This window comes from Coturnix japonica, unplaced genomic scaffold (assembly GCF_054131305.1).
Source record: "Coturnix japonica strain WE unplaced genomic scaffold, WE-NBRP24 Scf039, whole genome shotgun sequence".
NCBI classification, from domain to species: Eukaryota; Metazoa; Chordata; class Aves; order Galliformes; family Phasianidae; genus Coturnix; species Coturnix japonica.
Genome location: NW_028188942.1, coordinates 4,255,203 through 4,270,955, shown reverse-complemented (window position 1 = coordinate 4,270,955; position 15,753 = coordinate 4,255,203). Strand labels below are relative to the sequence as shown.

Below are 15,753 nucleotides of genomic sequence, written 5' to 3'. Positions count from 1 at the left end.
CGGCCAGGGGTCGCTGAGCGGCGGCCGGCTCACGTCGGCACGGTCTACCCTGCTCCGCTGCGGACGCTAGAGGTCGCTGACGGACGGGCTGGCAGACGTGCAGTGACACCTAGCGACCGCCGCCTAGCCCTCGCGCACGCACGGAGCTTGGTAGACCGTGCCGACCTAGCCGAGCCGCATAGGCAGCGACCCCTAACCGCCGCCGCCGAGCCCCACGGCCCGCTCGGAGCCGGGTAGACCATGCCGACCTATTCGAGACGCATGGGCAGCGACGCCTAGCCGCCGACTCCGTGCCCCCCTCTTCCCCCCCCCCCTTACTCCCCCCCACCCCCCCCCCGGAGACGCTCGGAGCCGGGTACACAGTGCCAGCGCAGCGGAGCAGCCACGAGAGCGGCACTTAGCCACTTCTGCGGAACGTCCTAGCCGAGCTGAGTCCGCCTGGAGAGGCTGGACCGTTCCGCCGCGGCTCAGATCGCCCGACTCCGCCGAGGAGTGTCCGAGCCGAGCGGAACCCGCCGGGAGCGGTTGGACCGTGCCGGCGCACTCGAGCCGCCGCGGCTCAGATCGCCGGACGCCGCCGAGGAACGTCCGTGCCGAGCGGAGCCCGCCAGGAGGGGCTGTGCAGTGCCGGCGCACTCGAGCCGCCACGGCTGAGACCCCCCGGACGCCACCGCGGAACGTCCGAGCCGAGCGGAACCTGCCGGGAGCGGATGGACCGTGCCGGCGCGCTCGAGCCGCCGCGGCTCAGATCGCCGGACGCCGCCGAGGAACGTCCGTGCCGAGTGGAGCCCGCCGGGAGAGGCTGTGCAGTGCCGGCGCACCTGAGCCTCCGCGGCTGAGACCCCCCGGACACCACCGAGGAACATCCGAACCGAACGGAGCCCGCCGGGAGAGGCTGGACCGTGCCGGTGCACACGAGCCTCCACCTTGGCCAGCGGTCGCTGCACGTCCGGCTCGAGTTGGTCGGCACGGTCTACCCGGCACCGAGCGGACCGAAGCTCATGCGGCGGCGGCCAGGGGTCGCTGAGCGGCGGCCGGCTCACGTCGGCACGGTATACCCTGCTCCGCCGCGGACGCTAGAGGTCGCTGACGGACGGGCTGGCAGACGTGCAGCGACACCTAGCGACCGCCGCCGAGCCCTCGCGCACGCACGGAGCATGGTAGACCGTGCCGACCTAGCCGAGCCGCATAGGCAGCGACCCCTAACTGCCACCGCCGAGCCCCACGGCCCGCTCGGAGCCGGGTAGACCGTGCCGACCCAGCCGAGTCGCATAGGCAGCGACCCCTAGCCGCCGCCGCTGAGAACCACGGCCCGCTCGGAGCCGGGTAGACCGTGCTGACCTAGACGAGCCGCATAGGCAGCGACCCCTAGCCGCCGCCGCCGAGCACCACGGCCCGCTTGGAGCCGGGTAGACCGTACCGACCTAGTCGAGCTGCATGGGCAGCGACGCCTAGCCGCCGACGCCGTGCCGCCCCCCTCTTCTCCCCCCCCCCCCCCCCGCCCGGAGACGCTCGGAGCCGGTTACACAGTGCCGGCGCAGCGGAGCAGCCACGAGAGCGGCACTTGTCCACTTCCGCGGAACGTCCGAGACGAGCTGAGTCCACCTGGAGAGGCTGGACCGTATCGCCGCGGCTCAGATCGCACTACTCTGCCGAGGAGCGTCCGAGCCGAGCGGAACCCGCCGGGAGCGGTTGGACCGTGCCGGCGCACTCGAGCCGCCGCGGCTCAGATCGCTGGACGTCGCTGAGGAACTTCCGTGCCGAGCGGAGCCCGCCGGGAGAGGCTGTGCAGTGCCGGCGCACTCGAGCCTCCGCGGCTGAGACCCCCCGGACACCACCGAGGAACGTCCGAACCGAACGGAGCCCGCCGGGAGAGGCTTGACCATGCCGGCGCAAACGAGCCTCCGCCCTGGCCAGAGGTCGCTGCACGTCCGGCTCGAGTTGGTCGGCACGTTCTACCCGGCTCCGAGCGAACCGAAGCTCATGCGGCGGCGGCCAGGGGTCGCTGAGCGGCGGCCGGCTCACGTCGGCACGGTCTACCCTGCTCCGCTGTGGACGCTAGAGGTCGCTGACGGACGGGCTGGCAGACGTGCAGCGACACCTAGTGACCGCCGCCGAGCCCTCGGGCACGCACGGAGCAGGGTAGACCGTGCCAACCTAGACGAGCCGCATAGGCAGCGACCCCTAACCGCCGCCGCTGAGCCCCACGGCCCGCTCGGAGCCGGGTAGACCGTGCCGACCTAGTCGAACCGCATGGGCAGCGATGCCTAGTCCCCGCCGCCGAGCACCACGGCACGCTCGGAGCCGGGTAGACCGTGCCGACCTAGACGAGCCGCATAGGCAGCGACCCCTAGCCGCCGCCGAGCACCGCGGGGTTCGCGCCTAGCTTCTCTCCCAGCCGGCAGATGAGGTGGAACGGTACGTGGGATTTTCGGCGGGAGGAGGAGGTAGTGGCAGTGGTGGCGGTGGTGGTGGTGGCGGCGGGGCTGGGGGGTGGCGAGGCGTTTTGGTGGGCTCCAGTCGCCGAGTCGAGCCACCATTGGGCCGAGCCGTCAGGAACACCCCGGCGGAAAAAGGAAAGAAAAAAAAAAAACCAAACGGGCCAATCGGGTCCAAACAAAAAACCGAGCAAGTGATCGACCAAACAAAAAAAAAACAAAAACAAACACAAACAAACAAATAAAAAAACACGGTCGCGGGCCGGTCAGGCGAGATGCGTCCGGGAGAGGGCGGGTTGTGGGTGAGGGCCGGGGTGGGGGCAGGTGGAGGCGGGCCGCCGTTGGATACGGGTCGGGTTTCCGCTCGTGCGGTGACAAAATCACTGCTATGTCTCCGCCCACCGACAAGACAGAGACCCAATCTTTTCTGGGAGTAGTGGGCTTTTGGAGAATGCATGTCCCAAACTACAGCCACATAGTGAGCCCCCTCTATCAGGTAACACAGAAGAAGAATAATTTCTCATGGGGTCCTGAGCAGCAGCAGGCTTTTGAGCAGAGAAAACAAGAAATAGCCCGTGCCGTGGCCTTGGGGCCAGTACGGACGGGGCAGGATGTGAGGATCCGAGGCCGACCGCTAGGATTTTGGAGTCAAGCATATAAAGGGTCTGAGGAGCGCTACACTCCGACTAAGAAGGAGATCTTAGCCGTGTATGAGGGGGTTCGGGCTGCTTCTGAAGTAGTTGGGACAGAGGTTCAGCTTCTTCTAGCACCTCGCTTGCCAGTAATAAACTGGATGTTTAAAGGACAGGTTCCCTCCACCCATCATGCTACTGATGCCACTTGGAGTAAGTGGATTTCATTAATTACTCAATGAGCTTGAATGGGAAAACTCAGCCGTCCTGGAATTCTAGAAGTGATCATGGACTGGCCTGAGAGTAAAAAAATTGAAACACCACCTACAGAAGAGGTATCACGTGCTAAAGAGGCACCACCATACAATGAGCTACCAGAAAACGAAAAGTAATTTGCCCTATTCACAGACGGATCATGTCGTATTGTAGGGAAGCATCGCAGATGGAAAGCTGCTGTATGGAGCCCCACACGACAAGTTGCAGAGGCCACTGAAGGTAAAGGAAAATCAAGTCAATTTGCAGAGGTAAAGGCTGTTCAGCTGGCTTTAGATGTGGCTGAACGGGAGAGGTGGCCAATGCTTCATCTTTATACTGATTCATGGATGGTGGCAAATGCCTTATGGGGGTGGCTGCAACAGTGGAACCATCCTCTGCTACCAAATCTGTCACGGTTTGAACGAAAAATCCACCTGCGTCCGTGACAAGGGCCGTGGGCCCCTGAAGGGCCCTCAGCCGAAAAGAAAAAGTTAATTAAGAAAACAGCGGCAACGATGTAAGGAGGCACACTTATTTACTAAATACTATATCGAAATACAGGATAACACAATAGAATACAATATAATTGAAAATTGAGCTAATGAATCAAGCAAAATAGGAGAGAGAATGAGTCCCGTAACTGAGAGGCCTACTGTGAATCTGGGCGAACGGCTGAAGGCTCCCACACACTGCCCTGAACGCCAGAACTCGAAAGACGTCAGTCTGTTCTGCGACAGAGTTAATATAGAGTCCAGGTCCCGTGACCCATCGTGTTGCTCTCTGGGAGATGTAGTCTTCTTCTGTAAGTTGCAGATTCAGTAAAATTATCCATGCTTTATATGATGTTATGATGTGGAATACTGATAGCAAAATTACAACATTATTAAACCATGACAATCTGACCCACAGCAGCTCCTGCCCCATAGACCTGATTCACATGCGCCCCACAGCAGCTCCTGCCCAATAGATCGGACCGACATATGGCCCACAGCAACTCCTGCCCCATAGATCTGACCCACATCTGCCCCAAAGCATCTCCTGCCACGTAGATCTTTCCCACATCAGCCCCACAGCAGATCCTGCCCCATAGATCTGACCCACATATGTCGCACAGCAGCACCTGCCCCATAGATCTGACCCACATCTGTCGCACAGCAGCTCCTGCCCCATAGATCAGACCAACATCAGCCCCACAGTAGCTCCTGACCCATAGATCTGACCCCCATCAGCCCCACAACAGCTCCTCCCCATAGATCTAACCCACATCAGCCCCACAGCAGCTCCTGCCCTATAGATCTCATTCAAATCTGTCCCACAGCAGCTCCTGCTCCATAGATCAGACCCACATGTGCTCCACTGCAGCTCCAGTCCCGTAGATCTGACCCACAGCAGCCCATGCCCCATAGATCTGACCCTCATCAGCCACACAGCAGCTCCTGACCCATACATCTGACCCAAATCTGCCCCACACCATCTCCTGCCCCATAGATCTAACTCACATGTGCCCCACATCAGCTCCTCCCCATAGATCTGACCCACAGCAGCTCCTGCCCCACAGATCTGATTCAAATCTGCCCCACAGCAGCTCCTGCCCATAGATCTGACCCACAGCAGCTCCTGCCCCATAGATCTGATTCAAATCTGCCCCACAGCAGCTCCTGCTCCATAGATCTGACCCGCATGTGCCCCAGAGCAGCTCTGCCCCATTGATTTGACCCACATCAGCCCCACATCAGCTCCTGCCCCATACATCTGACCCAAATCTGCCCCACAGCAGCTCCTTCTCCATAGATCAGACCCACATGTGCTCCACTGCAGCTCCAGTCCCGTAGATCTGACCCACAGCAGCCCATGCCCCATAGATCTGACCAACATCAGCCACACAGCAGCTCCTGACCCATACATCTGACCCAAATCTGCCCCACACCATCTCCTGTCCCATAGATCTAACTCACATGTGCCCCACAGCAGCTCCTGCCCATAGATCTGACCCACAGCAGCTCCTGCCCCATAGATCTGACACACATCATATGTAAAGCAGCTGCTGCCCAATAGATATGACCCACAGCAGCTTCAGCCCCATTGATCTGACCCACAGCAGCCCCACAGCAGCTCCTGCCTTATAGATCTGACCTACATCATCTCCACTGCAGCTCCTGACCCATAGATCTGACCACATCTACCCCACTGCTGCTCCTGCCCCATAGATCTGACCCAAATCTGCCCCACAGCAGATCCTGCCAAATAGATCTTAACCACAGCAGCTCCTGCCCCATAGATCTGACCCACATCAGCCCCACAGCAGCTCCTACACCATAGATCTGACCCACATCTGCCACACACCATCTCCTACCCCATAGATCTTACCCACTTCTGCCCCACAGCAGCTCCTGCCCCATAGCTCTGACCCACATCTGCACCACAGCAGCTCCTCCCCATAGATCTAACACCCATCAGCCTCACAGCAGCTCCTGCCCCATAGATATGCCCTACATCTGCCCCACAGCAGCTCCTGCACCATAGATCTGACCCACATCTGCAACACAGCAGCTCCTGCTCCATAAATCTGACCAACATCAGGCCCACATCTGTTCCTGCCCCATAGATCTGACCCACAGCAGCTCCTGGCCCATAGATCTGACCCACATTTGCCACACAGCAGCTCCTGCCCCGTAGATCTGCCTCACTTGCGCCCCACAGCAGCTTTCGCCCAATAGATCTGACCCACATGTGCCCACAGCAGCTACTACCTCATAGGTCTGATCCACATCAGCCCCACAGCCGCTCCTGCCTTATAGATCTTACCCAAATCTGCCCCACTGCTGCTCCTGCCCGATTGATCAGACCAACAGCAGCTCTTCCCCATAGATCTGACCAACATGTTCCCCACAGCAGCTGCTGCCCCATAGATCTGACCCACATCTGCCCCACAGCAGCTCCTGCCCCATAGACCTGACCCACATGTTCCCCACAGCAGCTCCTGCCCCATAGATCTGACCCACAGCATCTGCTGCCCCATAGATCTGACCCACATCAGCCCCACAGCAGCTCTTGCCCCACAGATCTGACCCCCATCAGCCCCACTGCAGCTCCTGCCCCATAGATCTGACCCACATCAGCCCCACAGCAGCTCCTGCCCCATAGATCTGACCCAAATCTGCCCCACAGCAGCTCCTGCCTCATAGATCTGACCCACGTCAGCCCCACAGCAGCTTCTACCCCATAGATCTGACCCACATGTGCTCCACTGCAGCTCCAGTCCCGTAGATCTGCCCCACAGCAGCTCCTGCTCCATAGATCTGACCCACATGTATTCCAGAGCAGCTCTGCCCCATTGATTTGACGCACATCAGCCCCACAGGAGATCCTGCCCCATAGATCTGACCCACGTCAGCCCCACAGCAGCTCCTGCCTTATAGATATGACCCCCATCAGCCTCACAGCAGCTTCTACCCCGTAGATCTGACCCACTTGTGCTCCACTGCAGCTCCAGTCCCGTAGATCTGACCCACAGCAGCCCATGCCCCATAGATCTGACCAACATCAGCCACACAGCAGCTCCTGCCCTATAGATCTGACCCACATGTATTCCAGAGCAGCTCTGCCCCATTGATTTGACGCACATCAGCCCCACAGGAGATCCTGCCCCATAGATCTGACCCACATCAGCCCCACTGCAGCTTCTGCCCGATAGATCTGACCCTCATCAGCCCCATAGCATCTCCCGCTCCATAGATCTGAACCGTATCAGCCCCACAGCAGCTCCTGCCCCATAGATCTGACCCACATCTGCCCCACAGCATCTCCTGCCCCATAGATCTGACCCACATCAGACCCACAGCAGCTGCTGACCCATAGATCTGACCCAAATCAGCCCCGCAGCAGCTCCTGGCCCATAGATCTGACCCACATGTGCCCCACAGCAGCTCCAAACTCATAGATCTGACCCACATCAGTCCAACAGCAGATTTTGCACCATAGATATGTCCCTCATCTGCCCCACAGCTACTCCTGCCCCATAGATCTGACCTACATCATCCCCTCTGCAGCTCCTGCCCCATAGGTCTGACCCACATGTGCCCCACAGCAGCTCCTGCCATATAGATCTGACCCACATATGCCCCACAGCAGCTCCTGCCCCATAGATCTGACCCACATCAGCCACACAGCAGCTCCTGACTCATAAATCTGACCCACAGCAGCCCCACAGCAGCTCCTGCCCCATAGATCTGACCCAAATCTGACCCACAGCAGCTCCTGCCCCATAGATCTGACCCACATTTTCCCCAAAGCAGCACCTAACCCATAGATCTGACCCACATGTGCCCCACAGCTGCTCCTGCCCCATAGATCTGAACCACAGCAGTTCCTAACCCATAGATCAGACCCTAATCATCCCTACATCAGCTCCTGCCCATAGATCTGACCCACATCAGCCGCACAGCAGCTCCTACCCCATAGATCTCACCCACATCAGCCCCACAGCTGCTCCACGGCACGACTTTCATTCTTGATTAATGAAAACATTCTTGGCAAATGCTTTCGTTTTAGTTCGTCTTGCGCCGGTCCAAGAATTTCACCTCTAGCGGCACAATACGAATGCCCCCGGCCGCCCCTCTTAATCATGGCCCCGTTTCCGAAAACCAACAAAATAGAACCGGAGTCCTATTCCATTATTCCTAGCTGGAGTATTTCGGCGGCCGGCCTGCTTTGAACACTCTAATTTTTTCAAAGTAAACGCTTCGGGCCCCGCGGGACACTCACTTAAGAGCATCGAGGGGGCGCCGAGAGACAGGGGCTGGGACAGGCGGTAGCTCGCCTCGCGGCGGACCGCCAGCTCGATCCCAAGATCCAACTACGAGCTTTTTAACTGCAGCAACTTTAAGATACGCTATTGGAGCTGGAATTACCGCGGCTGCTGGCACCAGACTTGCCCTCCAATGGATCCTCGCTAAAGGATTTAAAGTGGACTCATTCCAATTACAGGGCCTCGAAAGAGTCCTGTATTGTTATTTTTCGTCACTACCTCCCCGGGTCAGGAGTGGGTAACTTGCGCGCCTGCTGCCTTCCTTGGATGTGGTAGCCGTTTCTCAGGCTCCCTCTCCGGAATCGAACCCTGATTCCCCGTTACCCGTGGTCACCATGGTAGGCACAGACAGTACCATCGAAAGTTGATAGGGCAGACATTCGAATGGGTCGTCGCCGCCGCGGGGGCGTGCGATCGGCTCCAGGTTATCTAGAGTCACCAAAGCCGCCGGGCGAGCCCGGGTTGGTTTTGGTCTGAGAAATGCACGCGTCCCCGGAGGTCGGCGCTCGTCGGCATGTATTAGCTCTAGAATTACCACAGTTATCCAAGGAACGGGAGGGGAGCGACCAAAGGAACCATAACTGATTTAATGAGCCATTCGCAGTTTCACTGTACCGTCCGTGTGTACTTAGACATGCATGGCTTAATCTTTGAGACAAGCATATGCTACTGGCAGGATCAACCAGGTAGCCGCGTCAAAGGGCGACAACCCGACGCGCCCGACCCGCCGACGACCGCTCAACCGTTCTCTCTCTCGCCCTCGGGTCCGACTCGGTCGGCCCGCGGGGCTCGGCTTCGACGCCTCGCCCCTAACGTCCTTCCCTTCGCGGGTCGATGGCAGCGGCCGACGGGGCGAACGCCTCTCGGCAGGGAGGGCGGCCCTCCGCGTCGCTCGCTCGCTCGCGCGGGCGGACCGGCGGCGGGAGAGGCGCGCCCGCTCCCCGAGGGCGGACCCGCGCACCTCCCCCATGCGGGGAAGGAGCGGGCGCCGCTGCGCAGCTCGCGTCGTCGCGCGCCTTTTCGCCGGCGGCGCGCTCCGGGCTCGCGCTGCGGGAGCCGGACACGCGGCACGGCACGGCGGCACCGGCCGGGGCTGACCCGCCCTCCGGGACCGGCGGCGGGCGAGCGGGAAGCGGAACCCCGCCGCCCGAGACTGGCGGACGCGCTAGAGGAGAAGGCGACCTCAAGGCGGACGCCGCCCCAACACCGGAGGCTCTTTCCCAAGGCGGCACGCTCCGCAGCGGGCGGGGACGTCGGAAGGAAACCCCACGCACGCGGACCCCAGCGGCCCGAGAGGCGGTGGGGAGGCCGGCGGACGCCCCCGGCCCTTAACTTTCTAGCCCCTCGCCTCGCTTCCCCGAACGGACGGTTTCCCTCGTTTGACACCCCGCCGCCTTGCTGCTCGCGGCCGGCACTCGCCGGGTCCCGAGCAGGGGTTGGCGCCGGCGCCTCGCTCACGACTCACTGGGTACTCCTGCGGCTCGCGGGGCCGCTCGGCCATCACACTGCCGCGCTCGGTCGGGCGAGCTCTCGGCCGCTCTCGGAGCGAGCCGGAGAGCGCCTCACCTCGCGTACGACGGGAAGCGAACCGGAGAGGAGACCGCCCGTGCCTGAACACCGGACGCCGCTGCGGCTTCCCCGGGACGGGGAACGCAGAGGCGCCGGCCCGCCGGGGGCCCTCACCAACGCGACCCGAATGGCCTCATCGATCGACGGAAAGAAAGGGGGAGCAGGGAGGGGACGGGAGGGGTAGGGTGCGGTGAGGTAGAGGAGGAGGGACGTTGGGGGAAGGCACGAGCCCTTCCACCCGGGCGCGGCGGAATGACCGCACGCGCACGTGCGTGTGGGTGTCCGTGGGCAACGTCCGCCGAGAGGTGCTCGCCCTTGCCTGAACACCGGCCCGCCCCACGCCGCCCCGAACGACACGGGGAGCGGGATTGAGCCGGCCCGCCGGTAAGCCTCTCCGACACGCCCGAGGAGCGCCACGGTGGATCGGGTCGGGGCTCCCGCGTGCGAGTGAGAGCGGTGCGAAAGGGAGAACGCGGCGTCGCCGCCGCGACAAGCGAGCTCCGGGTCCCCCTTCTTCCCTCGTGACGGCGGGACCCGCCGGGGACGCCCCGGCCCTTCTGCGTCTGACTGCCGGCCGCCCGGCACGCCGGCCCACGCCCTTTTCTTCCCTCTGCCTGCCTGTCTGCCTTCCTTCCTCCCTCCCTCCTCGGGGCTCTTCCCATGGCAGCGCGGCGCGGGGAGACGCCTGCCCACGCTCGCTCACTCTCTCACGCCTTTCGCCCCGATTTTGGCGGGTTCCCCGCTCGCGGAACGAGCAAACGCTAGAGTCCAGGGCCGAACTGCGACACGGGCAGCGAACATCCGACTGACGGAGGCCACCGGACCGAACGAACCAAGCGGCGCACCAGAGGGCCGCAACCGAAAAACTCCACAGCCCGGCGCTCAACCGCGCTCGCCTGCGCGCGCTCGTTGCTGCCTCTGGAGACGAGCACGCGCTCGCTCCTGCAGACGAAAACGGAAGGCGTAAGAAAAAACTGCTTCGGAAAAGAACGGCGCTGACTACCGGCAGCGGCGCCGAGGGTAAGCGGCGCTCTCCGTCGACGTAGCGGTAGGTAAGAAACTACAGCGACCCCCCAGCAAGCTCCGGAGCTTTAGCGCCCCCCATCTCACAGGGCGGCAAAGCCTAGCCGAAAGCGGGTAGACCTGGCAGTTACACGCAAGCCGCACGGGCAGCGACACCTAGCCGCCGCCGCCGAGCACCACGGCCCGCTCGGAGCCGGGTAGACCGTGCCGACCAAGCCGAGCCGCATAGGCAGCGACCCCAAGCCGCCGCCGCCGAGTACCACGGCCCGCTCGGAGCCGGGTAGACCGTGCCGACCTAGTCGAGCCGCATGGGCAGCGACGCCTAGCTGCCGACGCCGTGCCCCCCCCCCCCTTACTCCCCCCCCCCCCCCTCTTCCCCCCCCCACCCCGGAGATGCTCGGAGCCGGGTACACAGTGCCAGCGCAGCGGAGCAGCCACTAGAGCGGCACTTGGCCGCTTCCGCGGAATGTCCGAGCCGAGCTGAGTCCGCCTGGAGAGCCTGGACCGTGTCGCCGTGGCTCAGATCACCCGAATCCGCCGAGGAGCGTCCGAGCCGAGCGGAGCCTGCCGGGAGAGGCTGGACTGTGCCGGCGCACCCGAACCTCCGCGGCTGAGACCCCCCGGACGCCGCCGCGGAACGTCCGAGCCGAGCCGAGCCCGCCGAGAGCGGTTGGACCGTGCCGGCGCACTCGTGCCGCCGCGGCTCAGATCGCCGGACGCTTCCGAGGAACGTCCGTGCCGAGTGGAGCCCGCCGGGAGAGGCTGTGCAGTGCCGGCACACTCGAGCCGCTGCGGCTGAGACCCCCCGGACACCACCGAGGAACTTCCGAACCGAACGGAGCCCGCCGGGAGAGGCTGGACCGTGCCGGCGCACACGAGCCTCCGCGCTGGCCAGCGGTCGCTGCACGTCTGGTTCGAGTTGGTCGGCACGGTCTACCCGGCTCCGAGCGGACCGAAAGTCATGCGGCGGCGGCCAGGGGTCGCTGAGCGGCGGCCGGCTCACGTCGGCACGATCTACCCTGCTCCGCCGCGGACGCTAGAGGTTGCTGACGGACAGGCTGGCAGACGTGCAGCGACACCTAGCGACCGCCGCCGAGCCCTCGCGCAGGCACGGAGCAGGGTAGACCGTGCCGACCTAGCCGAGCCGCATATGCAGCGACCCCTAACCGCCGCCGCTGAGCCCCACGGCCCGCTCGGAGCCGGGTAGACCGTGTCGACCTAGTCGAGCTGCATGGGCAGCGACGCCTAGCCGCCAACGCCGTGCCCCCCCCCCTTCCTCCCACCCTCCGGAGACGCTCGGAGCCGGGTAGACAGTGCCGACCTAGACGAGCCACATAGGCAGCGACCTCTAGCAGCCGCCGCCGAGCACACTAGCCCGCTCGGAGCCGGGTAGACATTGCCGACCTAGTCGAGAATCATGGGAAGCGACGCCAAGCCGCTGACGCCGTGCCCCCCCCCCCTTCCCCCCACCCTCCGGAGACGCTCGGATCCGGGTAGACAGTGCCGACCTAGACGAGCCGCATAGGCAGCGACCTCTAGCAGCCGCCGTCGAGCACCACGGCCCGCTCGAAGCCGGGTAGACCGTGCCGACCTAGTCGAGACGCATGGGAAGCGACGCCTAGCCGCCGACGCCGTGCCCTCCCCCCCTTCCCCCCACCCTCCGGAGATGCTCGGAGCCGGGTAGACAGTGCCAGCGCAGAGGAGCCGCCACGAGAGCGACACTTGGCCACTTCCGCGGAACGTCCGAGCCGAGCGGAACCCGCCGGGAGAGGCTGGACCGTGCCGGCGCACTCGAGCCGCCGCGGCTGAGACCGCCGGACGCCACCGCGGACCGTCCGAACCAAACGGAGCTTGCCGGGAGACGTTGGACCGTGCCGGCGCACTCGAGCCGCGATGGCCAGGGGTCGAGCCTTGTTGACCATGCCGGAGCACCAGAGGCGCCACGGAGACGCCACTCGGCCGCAGCCGCGGAACGACCAGGGTGCACGTATGAGCCGGCCGCTGTTTGGCGTGTCGGGGCGCACCCGGGCTTCTCGGTTCGGCCTTGCTTGAAGCTGGCCGTCCCGCCACCGCCACCGCGGTTTTGCCCTTTTGTCTGCGTGTTTGTTTGTTCGTCCGTTCGTTCGTACTTTGGTCCGTTCGATTGTTTGTCCGTGCCCCCACGCGCCCTCTCGGTTTTATTATTTTCCGTTTGTTTGTTTGTTTGTTTGTTTGTTTTTCTCGTGGGTTCTTCTTTACTTTCCCCTTTTTTAGTTTTTGAAAAAGCCGCCCCGCCCCCCCCCCCGCCTCCCCGGCTCTGCAGGAAGAGCGTGTGCGCGTGCGCGGGCCCCGCCCACCGGGGTCCGTTCGGGCCGGATATCCGGACTGCGGGCAGGCCGCGTGGCGAGGGATGGCGGAAGAGCGGCGGGAAGACGGCAGCGGCGAGAGGTGGGCCGGCGGGAGGCGGCAGCGGCGAGAGGTGGGCCGGCGGGAGGCGGCCGTGTCCCCCACGGGGTTCGCGCCTAGCCTCTCTCCCAGCCGGCAGATGCGGTGGAACGGTACGTGGGATTTTCGGCAGGAGGAGGAGGTGGTGGCAGTGGTGGCGGTGGTGGCGGTGGTGGCGGTGGTGGTGGTGGCGGCGGGGCTGGGCGGTGGCGAGGCATTTTGGCGGGCTCCAGTCGCCGAGTCGAGCCGCCATTGGGCCGAGCCGTCAGGAGCACCCCGCCGGAAAAAGGAAAGAAAAGAAAAAAACCAAACGGGCCAATCGGGTCCAAACAAATAACCGAGCGAGTGACAGACCAAACAAAAAAAAACCAAAAACAAAAACAAACAAACAAATAAAAAAACACGGTCGCGGGCCGGTCGGGAAAGATGCGTCCGGGAGAGGGCGGGTTGTGAGCGAGGGCCGGGATGGGGGCAGGCGGAGGCGGGCCACCGTTGGTTACGGGTCGGGTTCCCGCTCGTGCGGTGTGGACTGGAGGGGGGGGGGAAGGTGGAAGACGGACGCGGGGCCAGGAAGATCAGGCGCCGGCCGGCAGCCAGGTCTACCCGCATACCCGCAACCCTGTCGCGGACCCCCCCATCCCTCCTCGGCCACGCAAGTGACGCCCTTCTTCGTGACAGAGGCCATGCCGGTCCAGGCCGGGCCGGGCCTACTCACGCGCGGGCGACGAGGAGAAAGAGAAGAGAAGAGAAGGGAAGGGAAGGGAAGGGGAAGGGAAGGGGAAGGGAAGGGGAAGGGAAGGGGAAGGGAAGGGGAAGGGAAGGGGAAGGGAAGGGGAAGGGAAGGGGAAGGGAAGGGAAGGGAAGGGAAGGGAAGGGAAGGGAAGGGAAGGGAAGGGAAGGGAAGGGAAGGGAAGGGAAGGGAAGGGAAGGGAAGGGAAGGGAAGGGGAAGGGAAAGGGGAAGGGAAGGGGAAGGGAAGGGGAAGGGAAGGGGAAGGGAAGGGGAAGGGAAGGGGAAGGGAGGGAAAGGGAAGGGAAGGGAAGGGAAGGGAAGGGAAGGGAAGGGAAGGGAAGGGAAGGGAAGGGAAGGGAAGGGAAGGGAAGGGAAGGGAAGGGAAGGGAAGGGAAGGAAGGGAAGGGAAGGGAAGGGAAGGGAAGGGAAGGGAAGGGAAGGGAAGGGAAGGGAAGGGAAGGGAAGGGAAGGGAAGGGAAGGGAAGGGAAGGGAAGGGAAGGGAAGGGGAAGGGAAGGGATGGGAAGAGAAGGGAAGGGAAGGGAAGGGAAGGGAAGGGAAGGGAAGGGAAGGGAAGGGAAGGGAAGGGAAGGGAAGGGAAGGGAAGCCAGAAGTCAAAGAAAAGTAGAAGAGAAGAAGGTGTGAAAAAGTACAGATAGATCGTAAAATGTCGCGGTAAAATAAAATAATAAAATAAAATAAAATAAAGTAAAATAATAAAATAAAACAAAATAAAATAAAATAAAATAAAATAAAATAAAATAAAATAAAATAAAATAAAAGTAATAAAAGATGGGGGAGCGGAAGAGCGATATTAATAATTGCATGAATTACTAAATAAATAATAAGGAAATATGGGGAAAAGAAAATTTAAAAAAAAAAGAAAGAAAAAAATATTTAAAAAGGGGAAAAAAGGGACGCCCGGGCTCGAATGCCGGAGCCCAGGTCTGCCCTACCTATTTTAATAAATTTAAATAACTCCACAAGGGAGGGGAGGGGAGAGGAGGGGAGGATGCGGGCGGGAGCGAGGGAGGGTCAACGGCGGAAGCGGTCGAGTCGGGTCGGGTCGGGTTGGGTCGGGGGGCGGCTGGCCGTTCGTCGTACCCTTACCGCTTGACACAGCTGCGTGACACGCGGCTACGGACGACACGTCTACCCGCGGCACGGACGGGAAACGGCACCGGCCAACAGGTCAACCCCGCTACGGCCGACACGTCTACCCGCGGCACGGACGGGAAACTGCACGCGCCGATCGAGCGGGTGGATGGTCGCCCAGGTCTACCCCGCGCCGCCGCGAAGCGGGAAGGTGAATGGATGGATGGATGGATGGATGGATGGATGGATGGATGGATGGATGGATGGGGAAAAACCGGGCGAAAGTGGGCCTGGCACGCGCCCGCGCGCGACCAGCCGCACACACCCTTTCCACGCGCCGGCGCCAGCGCACGGAACCCCGCGAGCGGAGGACGGATGCAACGCAGCGAGCGCCGGGTCTCCCAGCGGGTGCTGGGAGGTTGCACCAGGTAAAAGACCAAGAGGTACCAATTGTCACCAGAGTGGTTCACAGACGGCAGTACCGCACCAATAGGGACTCATTGCTCCCCATTCACAAGCTAATTCGCCAATTAGAGAATCAGGGAGTGATTAGCAAAACTCACTCGCCTTTTAACAGCCCCATATGGCCAGTGTGTAAAACCAGTGGGGAATGGAGGTTGACGGTAGATTACCATGGCCTGAATGAAGTCACACCTCCATTAAGTGCTGCTGTACCAGACATGCTAGAACTCTAGTATGAACTGGTGTCAAAAGAAGCTAGGTGGTATGCCACCATTGACATTGCTAATGCCTTCTTTTCCATCCCATTGGCTGCAAAAT

General features: G+C 62.1%; 2 pseudogenes across 1 annotated transcript; one reads left to right on the top strand and one right to left on the bottom strand.

Moving 5' to 3' along the window:
• Positions 1–7,781: 7,781 nt before the first annotated feature.
• LOC146753294 (18S ribosomal RNA) lies at positions 7,782–8,821 on the bottom strand (annotated as a pseudogene).
• LOC146753293 (uncharacterized) lies at positions 7,830–9,746 on the top strand (annotated as a pseudogene). The gene has a single exon (XR_014940144.1). The product of XR_014940144.1 is annotated as an uncharacterized LOC146753293 (transcript).
• The last annotated feature ends 6,007 nt before the right edge of the window (positions 9,747–15,753 follow it).